Source organism: Ornithorhynchus anatinus, chromosome X3 (assembly GCF_004115215.2).
Source record: "Ornithorhynchus anatinus isolate Pmale09 chromosome X3, mOrnAna1.pri.v4, whole genome shotgun sequence".
Classification (NCBI taxonomy): domain Eukaryota; kingdom Metazoa; phylum Chordata; class Mammalia; order Monotremata; family Ornithorhynchidae; genus Ornithorhynchus; species Ornithorhynchus anatinus.
The window spans coordinates 22,907,448-22,925,361 of NC_041751.1; the positions used below are offsets into that span (position 1 = coordinate 22,907,448).

At 49.3% G+C, this 17,914-nt stretch overlaps 1 non-coding gene across 1 annotated transcript; it reads left to right on the plus strand.

Annotated features, from left to right (window-relative positions):
- Window positions 1-9,877: 9,877 nt before the first annotated feature.
- On the plus strand, window positions 9,878-10,015 carry LOC114807724. The gene has a single exon (XR_003755799.1). It is a non-coding gene; the product is annotated as a small nucleolar RNA SNORA7 (small nucleolar RNA).
- The last annotated feature ends 7,899 nt before the right edge of the window (window positions 10,016-17,914 follow it).

The following is a 17,914-nucleotide window of genomic DNA, read 5'->3' on the forward strand; positions in this document are numbered from 1 at the left end:
TACATCCTCTGACTCCCAAGCCCAGGCTCTTTCCACTAAGCCATGCCGCTATCCCAGAAGCAAAGGTATGGGGAGAGGGAGTTTTGATACCCAGAAATTATTTACACTGTTGTCGGATTGTTTACTAACTGTATTATCTATGAAAAATTGGTTAAGAAAACTCACCTTGTTGTTTGAGATGAGCAAAGAGGCTATAACAATAATAATAATCATAGCGGTATTTGTTAAATAGTAATAATGACAGTATTTGTTAAGTGCTTACTATGTGCCAAGCACTGTTCTAAACCATGGGGTAGATATCAGGTAATCAGGTTGGACCCAGTCCCCATCCCACATGGGGCTCACAGTCTTAATCCCCATTTTACAGATGAGGTAACTGAGGCACAGAGAAGTGAAGTGATTTGCCCAAGGTCACACAGCAGACATGTGGCAGAGCCAGGATTAGAACCCACAACCTCTGACTCCCAGGCCGCTTGCCAGCTGTGTGACTGTGGGCAAGTCCCTTAACTTCTCTGTGCCTCAGTTACCTCATCTGTAAAACGGGGATGAAGACTGCAAGCCCCACGTGGGACGATCTGTTTTGTCTTTTTGTTTTTTTAATGAAAGTTTTCTCATCTACGATCTATTCCCAAAATCAGCACAAAGGTCACCAGAGGGAGTTGACATTTCAACTCGGCAGGACCAGCCCAGTATCCTGATCACCTTGTGTCCCCCCCCACCAAGCACTTAGAACGGTGCTTTGCACATAGTAAGTGCTTAACAAATACCACCATTATTATTATTATTATTATGAATAAAGAGAGCAGGTTTAGGTGATGCAGAAGGGAGTGGGAGAAGAGGAAAAGAGGGCTTAATCAGGGAAGGCCTCTTGGAGGAGATGGGCCTTGAATGGGGATTAACTGTGAGCCTCACGTGGGACAACCTGATGACCCTGTATCTCCCCCAGCGCTTAGAACAGTGCTCTGCACATAGTAAGGGCTTAACAAATACCAACATTATTATTATTATTATATTATTAATAAGACTTTGAAGGCAGCATGGCCTAGAGGATAGAGCACGGGCCTGGGAGTCAGAAGATCATGGGTTCTAACCCCAGCTCCGCCGCAGGTCAGCTGTGTGACCTTGAACAAGTCACTTGACTACTCTGAGCCTCAGTTACCTCATCTGTAAAATGGGGATTGAGACTGTGAGCCCCACGTGGGACAACCCGCTCACCTTGTATCCCCCCCAGAGCTTAGAACAGTGCTTGGCACATAGTAGCCACTTAACAAATACCATCATCATCAAGGCGAGTAATTGTCGGGTAGGAAGAGGGAGGACATTCGAGGCCAGAGGCATTATACATCCGCAGATGTTTAGCATGCAACTCCTAGGGATAGGGCATTCTAAGAGTATAATTTGTCTTTTGGAGGATAGATTTTTGTCATTTTCTGTGAAAGCTGCCTCTGGCAAACCCATCTCGTCGAAGCCAGTGCAGCGGCCAGATAACGAGCATAATGGCAGAGGCTTCTGATTTCTGGTACATGGAATAGGCAATTTTATAGCATTTAAAGAAGGCTCGAGGTTTGTTTGTTTTTAATGAAAGTTTTCTCATCTACGATCTATTCCCAAAATCAGCACGAAGGTCACCGGAGGGAGTTGACATTTCAACTCGGCAGGACTAGCCCAGTAACATTTCACACCCTTCTCCCCACCCTTCTCTTATCGAATCGATGGAAATTTAGGCTAATTCGATTTAACGTGTAGCCCAGGATTTACAAATGGAAGAGGTTTACAAGGTCAACTGTTCGTCTCCGAGAAGGGAAGGGCAGAACGCGTCCACTCCGCTGCACTTTCTAGTGTTTTATAAAGACTAAAAAGAGCGGTTTCCTTCTCCCATCTGCATGTAGGTAATGCAAACTGCAGAGGACAGATCATCAACAGGGAGGCGTGGAGTCCGCCTCCTGTTAAACGGGACTCCTTTTTAAATGAGCTGCCGTTTCCGTTAAATGGCTTGAGTATGCAAATTGATGTCCTATGGAAAAGTTGAAAGACCAGAAGGACTCAAACCCAAGGCCGGAAGGACTCAAACGGCAGCAGGGTAATCCCTTACACTAGACCGACGAGGTCTACCAGGCAGGAGAGAAGCTGCTAAACCCTCCCCGCCCCTCCGTGTCATCAGGACCCCCACTGGCCCCGGCTCTAGCCCAGGGAGTACTCAAGCACCCGCAGCCTGCTTTCTCCGATTTTTTGAATGTTTAGCCCGTGTTCTCCCACTCTTCAGAGACCTCTAGCAGTTGGCCGACCACCTCCCCGTCAAAGAGAAACTCCTTACCGTCGGCTTTAAGGCACTCAATCGGCTCTCTCCCTCCTACTAACACCTAATCCGCACACTTCGCTCCTCTACCGCTAACCTGCTCTCTCTACCACGATCCCATCTATCTCTCCATCAGCTCCTTGCCCGCATCCCCTCTCTGGCCTGCATCTTCCTCCCCCTTCATAGCTGACAGACCACCACTCTCTCCATCTTCAAACTATCCGAAAATCTCCAAAAACTCCTCCCCAACTATTGACCTATTCACTCTCCCTTCTGCGTCTCCCACACACTGGACAGTGTACTCCTGAAGCACTCCCTATTCACCCCAACCCCACAGCACTTATGTATTTCTTCCTATAACCTGTCATTTCCCTGATCTATAATTTATTCAAACGTCTGTCTCCCTCTGTGGGCTGTAAGCTCCTTGTGGGCAGGGAATGTGCCTAACCAATCTACCGTATCGTACTCTCTCACACACTTAATAAAGTGCTCTGCACAGAATAGGTGCTCAATAAATACCTTTGATTGACCGGGAGGGCCATGGGTGTGACTTGTGTGACTGAGTCAGAAACCCACCTGTACAAGGCACAGCGCCCTACTGTTTGCGTTGCGTTTATCTCTCATACCCATTTCTTTTATTTTCAAGTTTTCTTCTTTCCTTATGTGCCTGTTACCAACTGCCCTTCTTCACTCTTAGACCGTGAGCTCCTCGGGTGCCAGGTCTAATTCTCATCCACGTACTTTTTTTCCCTGGGCATAGTACGGGGCTTTGAACACAGTAGGGACTTAAATACTATTAGTATTACTGGAGAAAAGGAAAAACCAAGGGAAAAAAAGCTGAGAACTACTGAAATACATCGCCAGATAAACAGCTCTGAAAACGGTGACTCAGATTCTAACCTCAAAAAGCAACGGGTGACTAAAATCGATTTCAACCTGGGAGTTTTTTCACTGTATTAAGGGAGGTGTGACCAAATTTCAGTCTTCCCTGTGACGGGCCCAAGGCCTGGACTCCATCTTGTTTGGCCAAGCCGCCATTCGCTCAAGGCTAGTGCACCACGAACACCACAGGCCTTGCCCGTTATCGGTGCGTTGCGATACTTCCGCTGCCGCTGCTCTGGAGCAGAGAGTCGCTGGAAGCAGGCAGATACCGTCTGGATACTCCCGGCCACAGCTGCTGACCGGGGGCTAGATAAGGATGTGGTGATCGCCCCCACCCCTGAGCTACGGTGGAGAATAAGGCAGGGCCGAGGAACTACCGCAAGCGGAAAACAAATGGGCTGGTCCAGATCCCCACCTCCCCCCCCCCCCCCCCCACCCCCCCGATGCGTCGGCCCTGAGGAACTGCCTTTTGCAGAGAAACGAGATCACTGTCAGCTGGCCTGACGCTCACCTCTACCCAGGTTGTGAGATGCCCGCTCTGCAATAGCACCACAAGGAAGGAAGGGCGCCAGGTTGGTTGTCATTTGTAGAAGCAGCTTGACTTAATGGAAAGAGCACGGGCTGGGGAATTAGAGGTCGTGGGTTCTAATCCCGGCTCTGCCACGTGTCTGCTGTGTGACCTTGGGCAAGTCACTTCACTTCTCTGTGCCTCAGTTACCTCATCTGTAAAACGGGGATTAAAAGTGTGAGCTCCACGTGGGGCAACCTGATTACCCTGTACCTACTCCAGCGCTTAGAACAGTGCTTGGCACATAGTAAGTGTTTAACAAATACCATAGTGATTATTATTATTATTATTATAAAATGGGGGTGAAGACTGTGAGCCCCACGTGGGACAACCTGATTCCCCTGTGTCTACCCTAGTGCTTAGAACAGTGCTCTGCACATAGTAAGCGCTTAACAAATACCAACATTATTATTATTATTATCTACCCCAGCACTTAGAACAGTGCTTGGCTTGTAGTAAGCGCTTCACAAATACCATCATCATTGTTATTATTATTATTCTTCTTTGTAAGTAGACCCCCCCCTTTGACCCGAGGATCCAAGTAGCCACAGACTGTATTCCCGCCAGAGTGCGCTGAACCTAGGTGAGCCTGGTGACTTGGACCAGTGTGTAGTAACTTCCGCGATTAGCTCGGTTAGACCTAGGTGAGCCCGGTGGTTCGGGCCAGTTGGTCATAACCTCTATGCTGAATGCTAGCGTACTAGATAACTACTTGAGCCTGACCATTAGGCTGTGTTGTAGTGATTTCCCTTAGTGTATTAGACAATCTTGGGGAGCCCAACCTGTTTGGGCCCTGGTTTTTTGCTCTGCCTTTTCATTTTTTGGCTTTTGCACGCGGGCGAATGGAGCCACGTAAACAAATGAAGATACTTATTTCAAAATGCATCTCGGCCGGTTCTCTCTAGCCCCCAGCTCAAACCAGCGGGCATAAGTGGGTTTCTGAAACCAAGGTCTAAGCAACCACTGACATTCCCAAGCGCTTAGTACAGTGCTCTGCACTCAGTAAGCGCTTAGTAAATACGACTGAATGAATTCCCTGAGAACCAAACCAAAAAACTGCATATGAGGATCGGAAAGCGAGAGGAATTAAAAAAATCAACAAATACCACTTTAGAGGCACATAAGATCGGTTTAACCAGAAGTCACACGAAATGTTTTTTCTTTTCAAAGCATGAAGTCTTTCCCCAGATGTATAGTACTGGTAAACATCTCTAGGCAATTTTAAAGCAAGGGAGCAAATGCTCAAAGTACCGGGGTAATTTTACCGCAAAAAAATTCTAAGAAAATGATGTCTACACATTTCTGAACATCTTATCCTTCTTAAGGATAGGATTAGTTTACCTTTCCAACACTTTGAAACGCCAAGTTAGTTAAATAACTATCCCTCCGCATTTCAATGACTTTTTGGAGTCGATTGGCTCCGCGGAAAGGTTGGAGTTTGGCTTTATTTCAGGGGAACATTGCCATCTTGTGGCTGCTAAGACCGTCCAGGGTCATTTTTCCACAGTTAAAATGCGAAACTTGTACCCTTCCTTCCTTGCTGGTCACGAATATCTTCCCCCTGAGAAACGAGCCTTGGATTTCGGATGCTATAACGCAGAGGGTGCTTTTAATAAATACGTCTTAATCCAATGAAACCTACCCAGGTAGACCTTAAAAAGAATATAGCCTTTCGGGTCATCGGCCTCTGACGGCCCTCCCTCCTGCCTGGAACTCCCTCCCGCTTCACAGTCGAAAGACCACCACCACTCTCCCCATTATCAAATCCCAGCTGAAATCATATCCCATCTTCCCCAGGAAACCTTACGGAACTAGTCTCTCATTCCCCCCCTCTATTATTTTTCCTCCTTACTGCCTCGTCCGACCCCTAGGCACTTGGGTACTCCCCCTAACCTCACCCCCACAACGCATGTTGACATAACCCTATACGTCGTCGCTTCCCTTACCTGTAACGTACTCTAATGTCTGTCTGCCCCGTTGGATCGTAACCTCCCTGAGGGCAGGGATCATGTCTGTCAATCGTACTGCACGCCCTCCGAGCGCTTAGGACAGTCTTCTGCACAAAGTAAGAGCTCAATAAACACCAGCGATCGATTGATAGGAAGAATTCTAGGCTCGACGGCGACTTTCCCCTCCGATCCATCAATTGATCGTATTCGTTGAGCACTTACTGTATGCAGAGCGCTGTACTGTTTGGGAAAGCACGATATAATAGAGGAGGTAGTCACGTTCCCCGCCCAGGAGGTTTTTGCCTCCCCTCTCTTGTCCCCTCCCCTCTGCTCTCTTTTCTACCCCCTACCCTCCAAAAAAGGCCCTGACTCTAGTTTCTAGATTCTTGAATGTAAGGCCCCAAGTAGAATAAAGTCTGAAGCACACGGAAGAGTACAGATTTCACTCCTGGCATTTCGACAGTTTTCATCACCCCCTTCAGAGGATGCCAACTACGCTTTAAATGACGGTTGCCAGCGACACTAATGCCACAGGGACAGGGGAAATAATGCCACTGCTATTTCCAAAAAGGTTGCTGAAAGTCAACGAAGCACTAGGTGCTAAATAGGCTTAACGTCAATTCTCTAGTTCGATTCTTCCATCTGGAACGGGGATATCACTCTTTCTAGTACCTCTTGGGCCATATCGTGAGGGTGAGCGTTATCAACTGGAGAGGGTTTTATCATCCACTGTGGAAAGAACAGGGTTGGTCTAGTCTAATCTCTGTAGCTCCGTCACCCAATATTATAAATGGTGCAATCCTGCTGTGGGTCCAATACCACTCTGGGAATCAGGACACCTGGGTTTTAGGCCCAGCTCCGTAAGTAGGGGAGGGCCTGAGGGCACTATCCCATCAACGGTGAAGGTTTCTGACCGATGAAACCATTCTGCGGCATCCTGAACATTCAGTAGTATTTATTGAGCGCTTACTATGTGCAGAACACTGTACTAAGCACTTGGAATGTACAGTTCGGCAAACAGATAGAGACAATCCCTGCCCGTTGACGGGCTTCAGTCTACTCGAAAAACAGCTAACATGAGCGGAGAAGACGCCACCTGCTGAGGTCGGCACCAGCTGCCCGGCGTAGCGGATAGAGCACGGACCTGGGAGTCAGAAGGTCGTGGGTTCTAATCCCGGCCCCGCCACCTGTCTGCTGTGTGGGCAAGTCACTTTACTTCTCTGTACCTCAGTTACCTCATCTGGAAAACGAGGATTGGGATCGTGAGCCCCACGTGGGACGGGGACTGTGTCCAACCTGATTTGTTTGTATCACCCAGCGCTTAGTACAGGGCCTGGCACATAGTAAGCGCTTAACCCAAACCACAGTTATTATTATCATAGAAGCAGCGTGGCTTAGTGGCGAGAGCCCGGACTTGGGAGTCAGAGGTCGTGGGTTCTAATCCCGGCTCCGCCGCTTGTCAGCTGTGTGACCTAGGGCAAGTCACTTAATTTCTCTGTGCCTCAGTTAGCTCATCTGTAAAACGGGGATGAAGACTGTGGGACAACCTGATCACCTTATATCTACCCCAACGCTTAGAACAGTGCTTGGCTCATAGTAAGCGCTTAACAAATACCACCATCATTATTATTATTATTATGTAAAAAGCCTTCACTTCTCAACATGCTGCATCCCTCTCTTCTTATTCACTTATTGCACTCCCCAACCCAGCGGGAATTTGACTGGCAAAGAGTGTGAGTGGCTCTGAGCAGATCACTAGTACAAATCCATCGATCGGTTAATGGTATTTATTGAGTGCTTACCGTGTGCACAGCGCTGGACTAAGATAGAGTTAGTAATCCTTGCCCTCAAGGAGTTTACAATCTATTAGGGGAAACAGCCATTAAAATCAATTACAGGTAAATTAAATCAATGAATAAATAAATTACAGGTAATTAATCAATTAGAAGCAGCAGAGTACCAGGATATGTGAGAAAGTGATTGCGGAGCTGGGGTGCCTTGAATATCAAAGCGCTTAAAGGAGAAGAGACCCAAACACAGAGCGGACGCAGAAGGGAGGGTGAATAGGCCGGGGCAATGAAAGGTTAGTCGGAGAGGCGTTCTTGGAGGAAATATGATTTCAGGAGGGCTTTGAAGACGGGGAGAGTGGAGGTTCTGTCAGCTATGAAGGAGAAGGGAGTTCCGGGCTGAAGGGAGGACACGAGCAAGAGGTCAACAACAAGAGACGAGATCGAGGTACATTCATAAATTCGATCGTATTTATTGAGCGCTTACCATGTGCAGAACACTGTGCTAAGATACAGTGAGTAAGGTTAGCATTGAAGAAGTGAAGCGTGTGGGCTGGGTCACAGTGAGAGATAAGCAAGGTTAGCTAGGAGGGAGAGAGCTGATCTAGGGCCTTAAAGCTGATGGCCAGGAGTCTCTCTTCGATGCAGGGGTGGATGGGCAACCCCTGGAAGTGCTTGGGGAGTGGGGAGACGTGGACTGGGTTTTCAGAAAACTGATCCAGGAAGCCGAGTGCAGTAGGGAGGGGCGGGGGGAAAGCCAGGAGGGTAGGGAGGTCAGCGAGGAGGTTGGCACGCTAGTCGAGCTGGGATAGGGTAAGCGGATCAGCCCGGTAACGGTTTGGCTGGAGAGACTGATTTAGGGTCGTGATCTGTGGGTTTCATGAGAGAGACGAGTGCCAAGGTTACAGGCTTATGAGACAGGGAGGAATTCCGCACTCTGGGCGGGGTAAAAAGCTGGTGCCCTGCCTCTCGGTACCCTCTTCACCTCCAGCCCAGCGAAACATCTGATAATTATAATAATGATAATAACGATAATGGCATTTGTTAAGCACTCACTGTGTGCCCAGCACTGTTCTAAGCGCTGGATTGCAACTCCCCCCTCCCTCTACCATGGCCGAGGAACTCTCTGGTAGACCCTCCAGCCGCTGCCATGCCTTCTCGGCCCCCCTTCACATCCGGAGCCGAAGGAAACATCTGGTGTTTGCGGCCTCAGCTCCCTACACGCTCTCAGTCCCCCTCGCCATGGCCGAGAGAACCGCCTATCCCCCCCCCCCCCCCCCCCCCCCCCCCCCCCCCCCGCTCCCCAGGGCCGGCACCGGCTGCCCTCCGCACCGTCTAGGAGACCCCACCCCATCCTGCTTTCCACCGCCCTGGCGGGAATGACGACAGCACCTGCCGCAAGAGGCCTGTCACCGGTCGCGTGGGGACAGGTTCGAGGATCGGCACGGGGAGAGTGAGAGACCGGAGTCGGAAAGGCTGAGCCATGCAAAATTTATTCCAGGTGGCGAACTGAACTTCCCTTTCGGGAGGTTTACACTTATTTAGTTATTCACAGGCAGCTAAGTGAACTTCCCTCTCGGAAGGAATACACTTACTTTTAGTTCATTCATTCCTTCATTCAATCGTATTTATTGAGCGCTTACAGTGTGCCGAGCACTGTACTAAGCATTTGAGAGAGTACAATCCAACAATAATCAGACACATTCCCTGCCCACAATAAAAACAGTCCAGAGGCAGGCAGACGGACATTAATAAAGTTAATAAATTCCAGATATGTACCTAAGTTCTGTGGGGCTGAGAGGGGGTGATGAAAAAGGGGAGCAAGTCAGGGCGACGTAGAAGGGAGTGGGAGAAAAAGGGGGGCTTACTCAGGGAAGCACTTCTTGGAGGTGATGTAACTTCAATAAGGCTTCGAGGGACCGCCCTCTCGAAGGTCACCGATGATCTCCTTGCCAAACCAACGGCATTTATTGTACTGACAAAACGCAGAAGAAATGACACCCACAATCAAGCATGCACTTTGCCTCCGTCATGGTCTATTTGCAAAATACTGTGCTCTCCAAAATCCTACCCAGCTTGGGAATGATGATGATGAGGATGACGGTATTTGTTAAGCGCTTACTAAGCGCTGGGGTAGATACCAACTCCTGCAAAGAGAGACAACAGCAGAACTGATCTGGATGGGCACGGTGCTGCTTCACTGGCCACGGAGTCCCACCAGGCATCCCTGGCATGTCAGGAATCGCCCCGGGGCAATCGGGGGACCGTCTGATGGGCTGGAACAACAACAAGCCCTTCCCAGTGAGCGGAGATGTTACCCAGTGCTTAGAACAGTGCTTGGCACATAGTAAACGCATAACAAATATCATTATTATTATTATTATTATAACCAATGTCCCTCTCAGGGTTGCACCCGGGGGGTTTCCAGTACTCTACCAGTCTTGGCTGTGGGAGGGAGAGTCAAGCAGAGGCCTACCCATTCCATTCCTAGCTTGGGCAGTGGTTAGCGAGTGGAAGGCCATCTGCTACGAGTCAAAACTCACCCGTGCTGGGCAGCAGCGGCATGGGAGAGAGTCGAGGGTGGAGACTCAAGTTTACGGCACTCCACGTCCACATTTTTACCAAGAAAACTGTACGGATCCGCTACAGAACGATTGCAGCAGGAGGTGGGGGCGTTCTGGGAGAGATGTGTCCACGGCGTCGCTAGGGGTCGGAGATGACTCGACGGCACAAAACAAAACACGACAAGCAACCGATGACAGGGGCTGGTTGATCGCCATCCTCCAATCCTCCTCTGCTGTGATCGGGCTGCAGCTGGCATCCATCTGTGCGGCCTATCCAAATGTGTGAGCCTGAGGGATCACAGGCAACGGACAGTGGGTGTAGCGCAGACAGACACTCCAGCATTTCCCTGACTCTCCCATACACCTAATTTCTTCCACATTTTCCCTAGGGCCCTGAAGTGGCGGGTTCGGCCAAAGTGGAGCCGCTCAGGTCTCACGTGACGCTCGGGAGGGATACGCTTATGTGGTTACAGGTACTTGGAAAAGCACTGCCCAGGCCCTCGAGTGCACAGCTGGACACTCACCTGTCTCGCAGTCCCTCCCGGCACCGGTCCCAGAGTCAGAGCAGGTGTCCCACACGCCGGGCAGGGACGACACGCAGCCAGCTGCCACGGGCCTCGATCTGTTGCCCACAGTGTCGGAGACGGCAGGCCATCTCTCACCTGCCCTTCTGGGCCGTTGGGGCTTCCGGATTCCGCTCGTCCAATCTCCGTCCTCCCCACCCCGCCCGCCCCGCTCCGCCATACCCTATTTGGTTGGCACAGGAGCGAGGGACCCCCCTCTTGGCATTCCTGGCCTGAGGTGTCCAGCCCGTGCTCTCTCTCCACTAGCTCACACTGCCGGGTCACGTCTTTAATTTGTACTGTATGTTGCCGAGCTCTGCGCAGTCAGTAAATACTATCGAATGGATGAATGAACGAATAGATAATGAATGACTAGACTACATCTGCAAGATTCAGATCACGTTTTCTTATCCTCCGATCAACCGAACGATGATATTTATCGAGGGCTAGTGAGCACTGTACTAAGCACTTAGGCGCGTATATCAGATCTGATGCTTATTCTTCTTCCTCCGTTATCTTATTTACACTCCTGTGAACTCATTTATACCCTGTTTAGCACTTCTATGGGTACTCAGCTTTTTATTTCGACCACTTCAGTGGTAAATAATATTCTTCTATTTTTCTCCCCCTTTCATTCATTCATTCGATCGTATTTATGAGCTCCTAGTGGGAGGGAAATGGGTCACTTCTTTATTTTATACCTCCCTAGTACAGTGCACCACCCCAATTGGGTGCTCAATAAATCCTACTCCTGTTCCCACCACCATTATGATTTTCCCGTAAAGTGTGTCTCTGCTTCATTATTTGGAAATAATCCTATTGAGGAAGCAGGGAACACTCTTCTGGCGATGCACGTCAGTCTGGGTAAACTACAGTGTGGTATCGGAATCAATCAATAATATTACTTGAGCGCTTGCTGTGTGCAGAGCACTGTATTAAGTGCTTGGGAGAGTACGGTACAGCAGAACTGATAAGACACCTGCCCTGCCCACGAGGAGCTTGCAGTTCGGAGCGGAAGATGGACATTAATATAAATGAATAACAGATACGTACGCAAGTGCTCCGGGGCTGAGGGTGGGGTGAATACCAAGCACCCGAAGGGTACGAGAACCAAGGGGATTGATGACACAGAAGGGAGAGGGAAGCAGGGGAAACGGATTAATTGTGGAGGGCCTCCTGGAGAAGCGACCCTAATAAGGCTTTTAAGATGGGGAGAGCAGCGGTCTGGCATATACGGAGAGGGAGTGAGTTCCGGGCCAGAGGGAGGATCTACGAAAGGGGCCAGCGGCGATAGAGAGGAGATGGAGGCACGGTGAGCAAGCGGGCGCTAGAGGAGTGAAGCAGGCCGACTGGATAGTAGTAGATCGTCAGCGAGGTAAAGTAAGAAGGGGTGAGGGGACCGAGCGCCTCAAAGTCGACGGCGAGAGGTTTCCGTTGGATGCGGAGGTGGACGGGTAACCGCTGGAGGTTTATGAGGAGTGGGTACACCTGGATCCAAACTCGTTTTTAGGAAAACGAGCCGGGCGGCAGAATGAAGGCTGATGCGGCAGTCGAGGCGGGAGAGGACAAGTGCTTTGGATTAACGTGATAGCAGTTGGGATGGAGAGGGAGGGACAGATTTTTAGCCACGCGGTGAAGGTAGAACCGTCGGGATTTGGTGACAGATCGAGTGGGAAAGACGAGTGGAGGAAGAAAGAGTTGGAAGAAACCACTGTGTCACGGTGTGACCGCCGCCCGGGGGAAAGAGCACTTCCCTAGGAATCAGGAGTCCTGGGTTCTAATTCTGCTTCTGCCTGCCGGGTTTATGCCATCCCGAATTGTACTTTCCAAGCGTACAGTGTACAGTGTTCTGCGCAGGGTAAGCGCTCAATAAATCCGAGTGAATGAATGAATCAGGAGTGAAGGCTTCTGATCAGAAGACTACCTAAAGCATTCCGTGAGGTGGACCCGCTACCTATTTCACATTCCTCTTGAGGTCTTGATTGGTTCGATGATGATGATGGCATTTGTTAAGTGCTCACTATGCGCAAAGCACTGTTCTAGGCGCTGGGGAGGATACGGGGTGATCGGGTTGTCCCCCGTGGGGCTCACGGTCTTCATCCCCATTTTACAGATGAGGTAACTGAGGCACGGAGAAGTTAAACGACTTGCCCAAAGTCACACAGCTGACAAGCGGCTGACCGGGGGATTTGAACCCATGACCTCTGACTCCCAAGCCCGTGCTGTTTCCACTGAGCCAGGCATTTATTACAGAAATCTTGGAAAAAGTCGCCTTATCGTGTACCTGATTTCAAACTATGTTATCTTCTCTCCCGTTTAATGAATGGCAGGTAAATTTACTTCATCCTGTTGGACTAGTTTTAAGCCAACTGCTCGCTGGCTTAGAAAATACTGATAATCACCGGAAGATAAACCAAATGAAGAGATAAACATACAGCCGTCATTATGAAAGTCATTTAATATTGAGAAGTGCACACATCTTCTTTCCACACCAATTAGATAAAACCCCAAATCGATGAACTCTTTCCTGCATTTTCCAGTGACAGGTTATATTCACATAGTATAATAGTACATAAAGGTTAAGAAAATAAACTGTATATAGACTCTTCATGTTAAAAATAGTCATCTCAAAAGATGTCTAGCTGTATTAGTTTCACATCTCTAGACATTACTCTACCCTAACTGTTCCACTGTGCTGGTTAAATATTAATTTAAATAAAATATGAACGACGCTTTGATGTTCATTAAACTCGTTTTCACGGTAGGAATCGCAGAAATCACGACGGAAAAACACCCACACGCACACCCACACACAAACGCACACGCTCAATCTCATTTGCGGCTTTAACATTAAAAAAGAATGGCAGGTTCAGTTCATATAAAGAGCATATAAAGTGCAACAAGCTCCAATTTTTTAAAAATATCAACACCCAAACAGGTGATGCAAGTTTGCTACTACGGAGGAGGCCACCCTTCCTTACGGAGTACATTCTCTCTCTCTAAAATATTTAAATATCCGAGACCTCACAATTACATTCTGCAGCTCCAAAAATGCAGCTGATTGCACAGGTACGAGAAGGAGCGTCGCCTAGTGGATAGAGCCCGGGCCTGGGAGCCGGAAGGGCCTGAGTTCGAACCCCGGCTCCGCCACTTGTCTGCCGTGTGACCTTGGGCAAGTCGCTTCGCTTCTCTGTGCCTCAGTTCCCTTCTCTGCGAAATGGGAATTGAGACCGGGAGCCCCATGTGGGACGTGGACTGCATCCAACCTGGTTAGCTTGATTCTACCCCAGCGCTTAGGACAGTGCCTGGCGCAGAGTAAGCACTCACCAAATACCATTAAAAAAATACTAATCCAACTAATACCTTGTCAAATACTCAACCACATGTCAGTTGGCCTTTTCACGTACAAACCGAAGTGGAGATGTAGCAATCGTCTGATTTACCGAACTGGATTTCTCAGGCTCCACGACCCCGTCACCAGAGCTTTCGGTCACACGAACCGACTCAACAGGGAACTTGGCTGGAACTCACTGTTCCGAGTAAACTTTCCAAGTCCAGGGGGTTGACCCAATCTCTGTTCTCCCACCGGTGAAGAAACGGGATGCATGCTACGCTAGATACAGCCTCGGTGAGACACTGGGCTTTTTTGCCTGCCGTCAGCGGGGAAGAGTGTTATTTATAAAAGCAACTGTAGTGTGGCAAGACGTGTCCAGATAAAGCCCTTACGTGAAAGGTCAAAGGTTGTTTGGGAAAGAACCTTTTCTGGATGGTTCTGTCGCAGAGCTCTTTCAGCCGCCACAGTCCCACGAGCGAAATAATTGATTACATGATGTCAGTTAGCGTATTGAAGAATAGCTTAACTCCACCTGGCGATGCCATCCAAAAATAGCACAATAATTTGGGTTCAAGCAAGCAGATACCTTTGGAGGGTTGTAATACCTAAGAAGTCCAGTAAACTGAATTCTTAGCCACACTCTGAAGAGGAAAAGAAAGAAGAGCAGGTGAGCGGGTACCCTTTAATACTTCGGAGACTAGATTTCATAAAACTGCCATTTAAACGATGTTTGGCCTCGTCAAATCTTTTCCTCCAAAAGAAGGTTCCAGTCGTTTGACATCTCAGTGTTTCAGACTATCAGCAGATTTCAGGCCGGCTTGGCTCCTTCATCAAAATACGACCTAACCTTGGGGGCTTAAGGTTATTCTTAAGAATAATACCTGTGCCTTCACCCTTACGGCCCGGTTTTCTCTTTCTGTATCTTTGTAGCATTAGACACCCCCGAACCTAAATGAAGAAGTACTTAATTCAGAAATAATAACAAGGTGAAGGGGAGGAAGACCCTTCAGTACTTAACAGCAGCAACTGAACCCGAAAAGTTAGACACGGGACTGAAATCAGACTGAATTTTTAACCCTCCTCATCCTAAATCCAGTATTTGCAGCTCTCCCTGCTTTTGACCCTTGACAAATTCCAACCGGGAATAAACCGTACTAGTCCCATAGAGTAACTACCGTGACCTAGCTATAAAAAGACGGAATATGAACTTTTCAATTGAAGTGAAACGATTTTGCATACTCTCTGAAGAAGCATAGTTCTTCCTTATCAGAATCAGAGTCAAACATCTACAGGACCCTCTAAAGTCAAGTATGACGTGGCCTCCAAATGATGAGGCCAACAGAAAGAAGCGAGCATCTGAAGGCAGGATTCAGCTCGTCTGTTCTTTGGTTCGGTTTTGGCCAGAATCGCAAAAAAAGAACACGCCAAACAATACGTCTCGAATTCGGTCATAGGCACTGAAGAATGTAGATGCACAGGATGTCCACTTTGCAAGTTAGTTTACCTAAGGGCCATGTGACTGGGATGCCTTGTCAAGTCAGCGATTCTCCCTTCCTCTCCGCACGAAGCAAAAACGGCTGGTGTCAGAGCACTCCGTCAGCAATCACTCCCCTACTCATCTTTGCTGCTCTCCCACTTGGCCCCAGCTCGAACGGTTCGTTCCTCCCTGGCCACCCTCCTCGCTGTGCCTTGCCCTCCTCTCTCCGCCGCCGCTGACCTCTTGCTCACGGCCTCCCCCCTCCTGGCACTCCCTCCCACGTCACATCCAACAGACCGCAGCTCTTCCCATCTTCAAAGCCCTTCCGCGATCACATTTCCTCCGTGAGGTCTTCCCTGGCTACTTTCTAATCGCTCCTATGCCGTAGTAGATTTTAGGTGAGTTCTTTGGGTCCGTTTTCCTTTTCCTTCGAGGACCCGTTTTCTGCGACTCACTAGAGTAGAGCGTGCTGAGAGGGGGACCCGCTTCTGCCAAAGAAAAGTTCAGGAAGCTAAATTTTCCTCCTTTCCAGAAACCTCCCCCCCCCCGCCCGATGTTGCAAATCCAGTAAAACTAGAGTCAGCTTCCAGTTTTGTGTTCTGCTCTATATCCGGGAGCCCTGCACGAGACGCAGTTTCATGGCGTGTTCCATCTATGCCCAGGACAGGCACAGACCTGACCTAGTCCTTAGCCACTGGAAAAAAAATTAACCCATGGAAAGCCAAGCAGCCAAGGCTCCTTTCAATTGCCATCCTGTGGCTTGCTCGTGGGCTCCTTCCCATTGCAGCAGACGTGTCCTTCCCCCACTGTTCCAGCCTTGGCCAGTGGTGGACTGAACCTGCGCCTCTCTCTCCCTCCCCTTTCCCCCACCTCCACGGAATGCCTGCCCACCACCTCAAGGTGATGGCGGCATTGGGCGGACGGTGCGCGGGAAGCGTTGGGGGATGCGCAGGCAGGTTGCCGGTGCGGAAGGGGCCGGATCATCCCCGTGGATCCTGGGGAAGGAGGCAGGGGTAGGCCCCGTGCCGATGCACTGATGAGGGAAGAAGGCGAGCAGAACGCTGGTAAGGAGAAACCCGTCCACTCTCTGGCCCCGCTGCCCAGGGATGGATGGTGCTCGTGGCAGACACTGAAAACACCTGGGTGTTCCGCTAAGAAAAAACGGTCCATTTCCACCCCTGCGCTGCCGCGGTGAGGAAAGAGCCTGACTGATGGGCAAAACGAAGGAAGGTTCTCCTGGCCAAGAGTGACCATTGAAAGATTTCCCTTTAAGCCCCTCCCGGGCCCGCCCCCCCCGGCAGAGGAGCCGGGAGGAAAGCCAGGTCTCTCTCGCTCTACCACCCTGCCTGGTGCCGTGCTTTTCTTAGCTCGGCTTACGGCTCACGGGGGTTTGGGATCCGCAGGTGGATGGTATGCACTCTGCTCGGCCCCTATCCACGCATAAAACTCACCATTCCTATGGCGTAATTGGTATGACCCAGCCCCGAAAGAAGAAAGGCTAACGCATCACATAAAACCAAAACAGCTATGCGCATCACTTGAGGAGGTGAAGTCATTCATCAGCTTCCTCCCGCCATTAACTTGGCACCTCTGATCATCTGTGAAGATCGGCCCTTGAAATACTAATTAACCTAGTGGCAAATGACAACTTCTTCCAAACAGCGGCCCTCGCATCTTGTTACAATTCCATGAGAAGGAAGGGTAGGGTTTAAAAAGAAAAAGTCACATTTACTCTCCGAGGGCAGTCCCCACATCTCTCTTTGGCGTAGTACACCTTCGGCAGAATAGGAAATCTAAAGTGCAGCAACGACAGCCAGTCTACCAAAAAGAGACGGTCTAAAACTTCGGCCCGTAAAGTGAAGAATCCCTTCGCCTCGGTGGTTGCCGACGGGTCAACATCAAAGTTTCCTTTGCAATTTTAGAGAGAACGCACACAGGTCCTTCCCTTCCTCCTTCACATCCTCTCTCCCTCAAGGTAAAAAGTGGTCCAGATTAAGAAAAAATATCCCTGAGATTGGCAGTCTGCACCACAAACACTGCCGACAGTGACAATTCCCCAACTTGGCCCATTTAAAACTAGAGGAATTGTACCACAACCTATTTTTCTGGGTGTATATATTACCCACCTATATGAGTCACATTCTGTTTCGTTTAGGTTCCTATTGAGTGGCTCAACAGACTTTTAAACACGTCCCTTTTAGGCCGGTGAGAACCGATAGTGTTACATTAAAAGAACGGGAAGCTTGCCGAACTGCATTCGAATTCGGGATGCGCCAGCCTCTAAAGACGGGCTTTCCAAAGCCGCTTCTTAAGCTCCCTTCCAGGGCATTTGAGCACTCAGAGGAGAAGATTGACCGAAAAAGCATTACCTCACTTGAAAATTTCCCGCTTAGCGTTGTTGCTGGGGAGAAAGCAAGGTTAGATCAAAGGATCCTTGCATCTCTTAAGAGTTTTCAAGAGTTTCGCCCAGATGACGAATCTCAATCTAGATTTC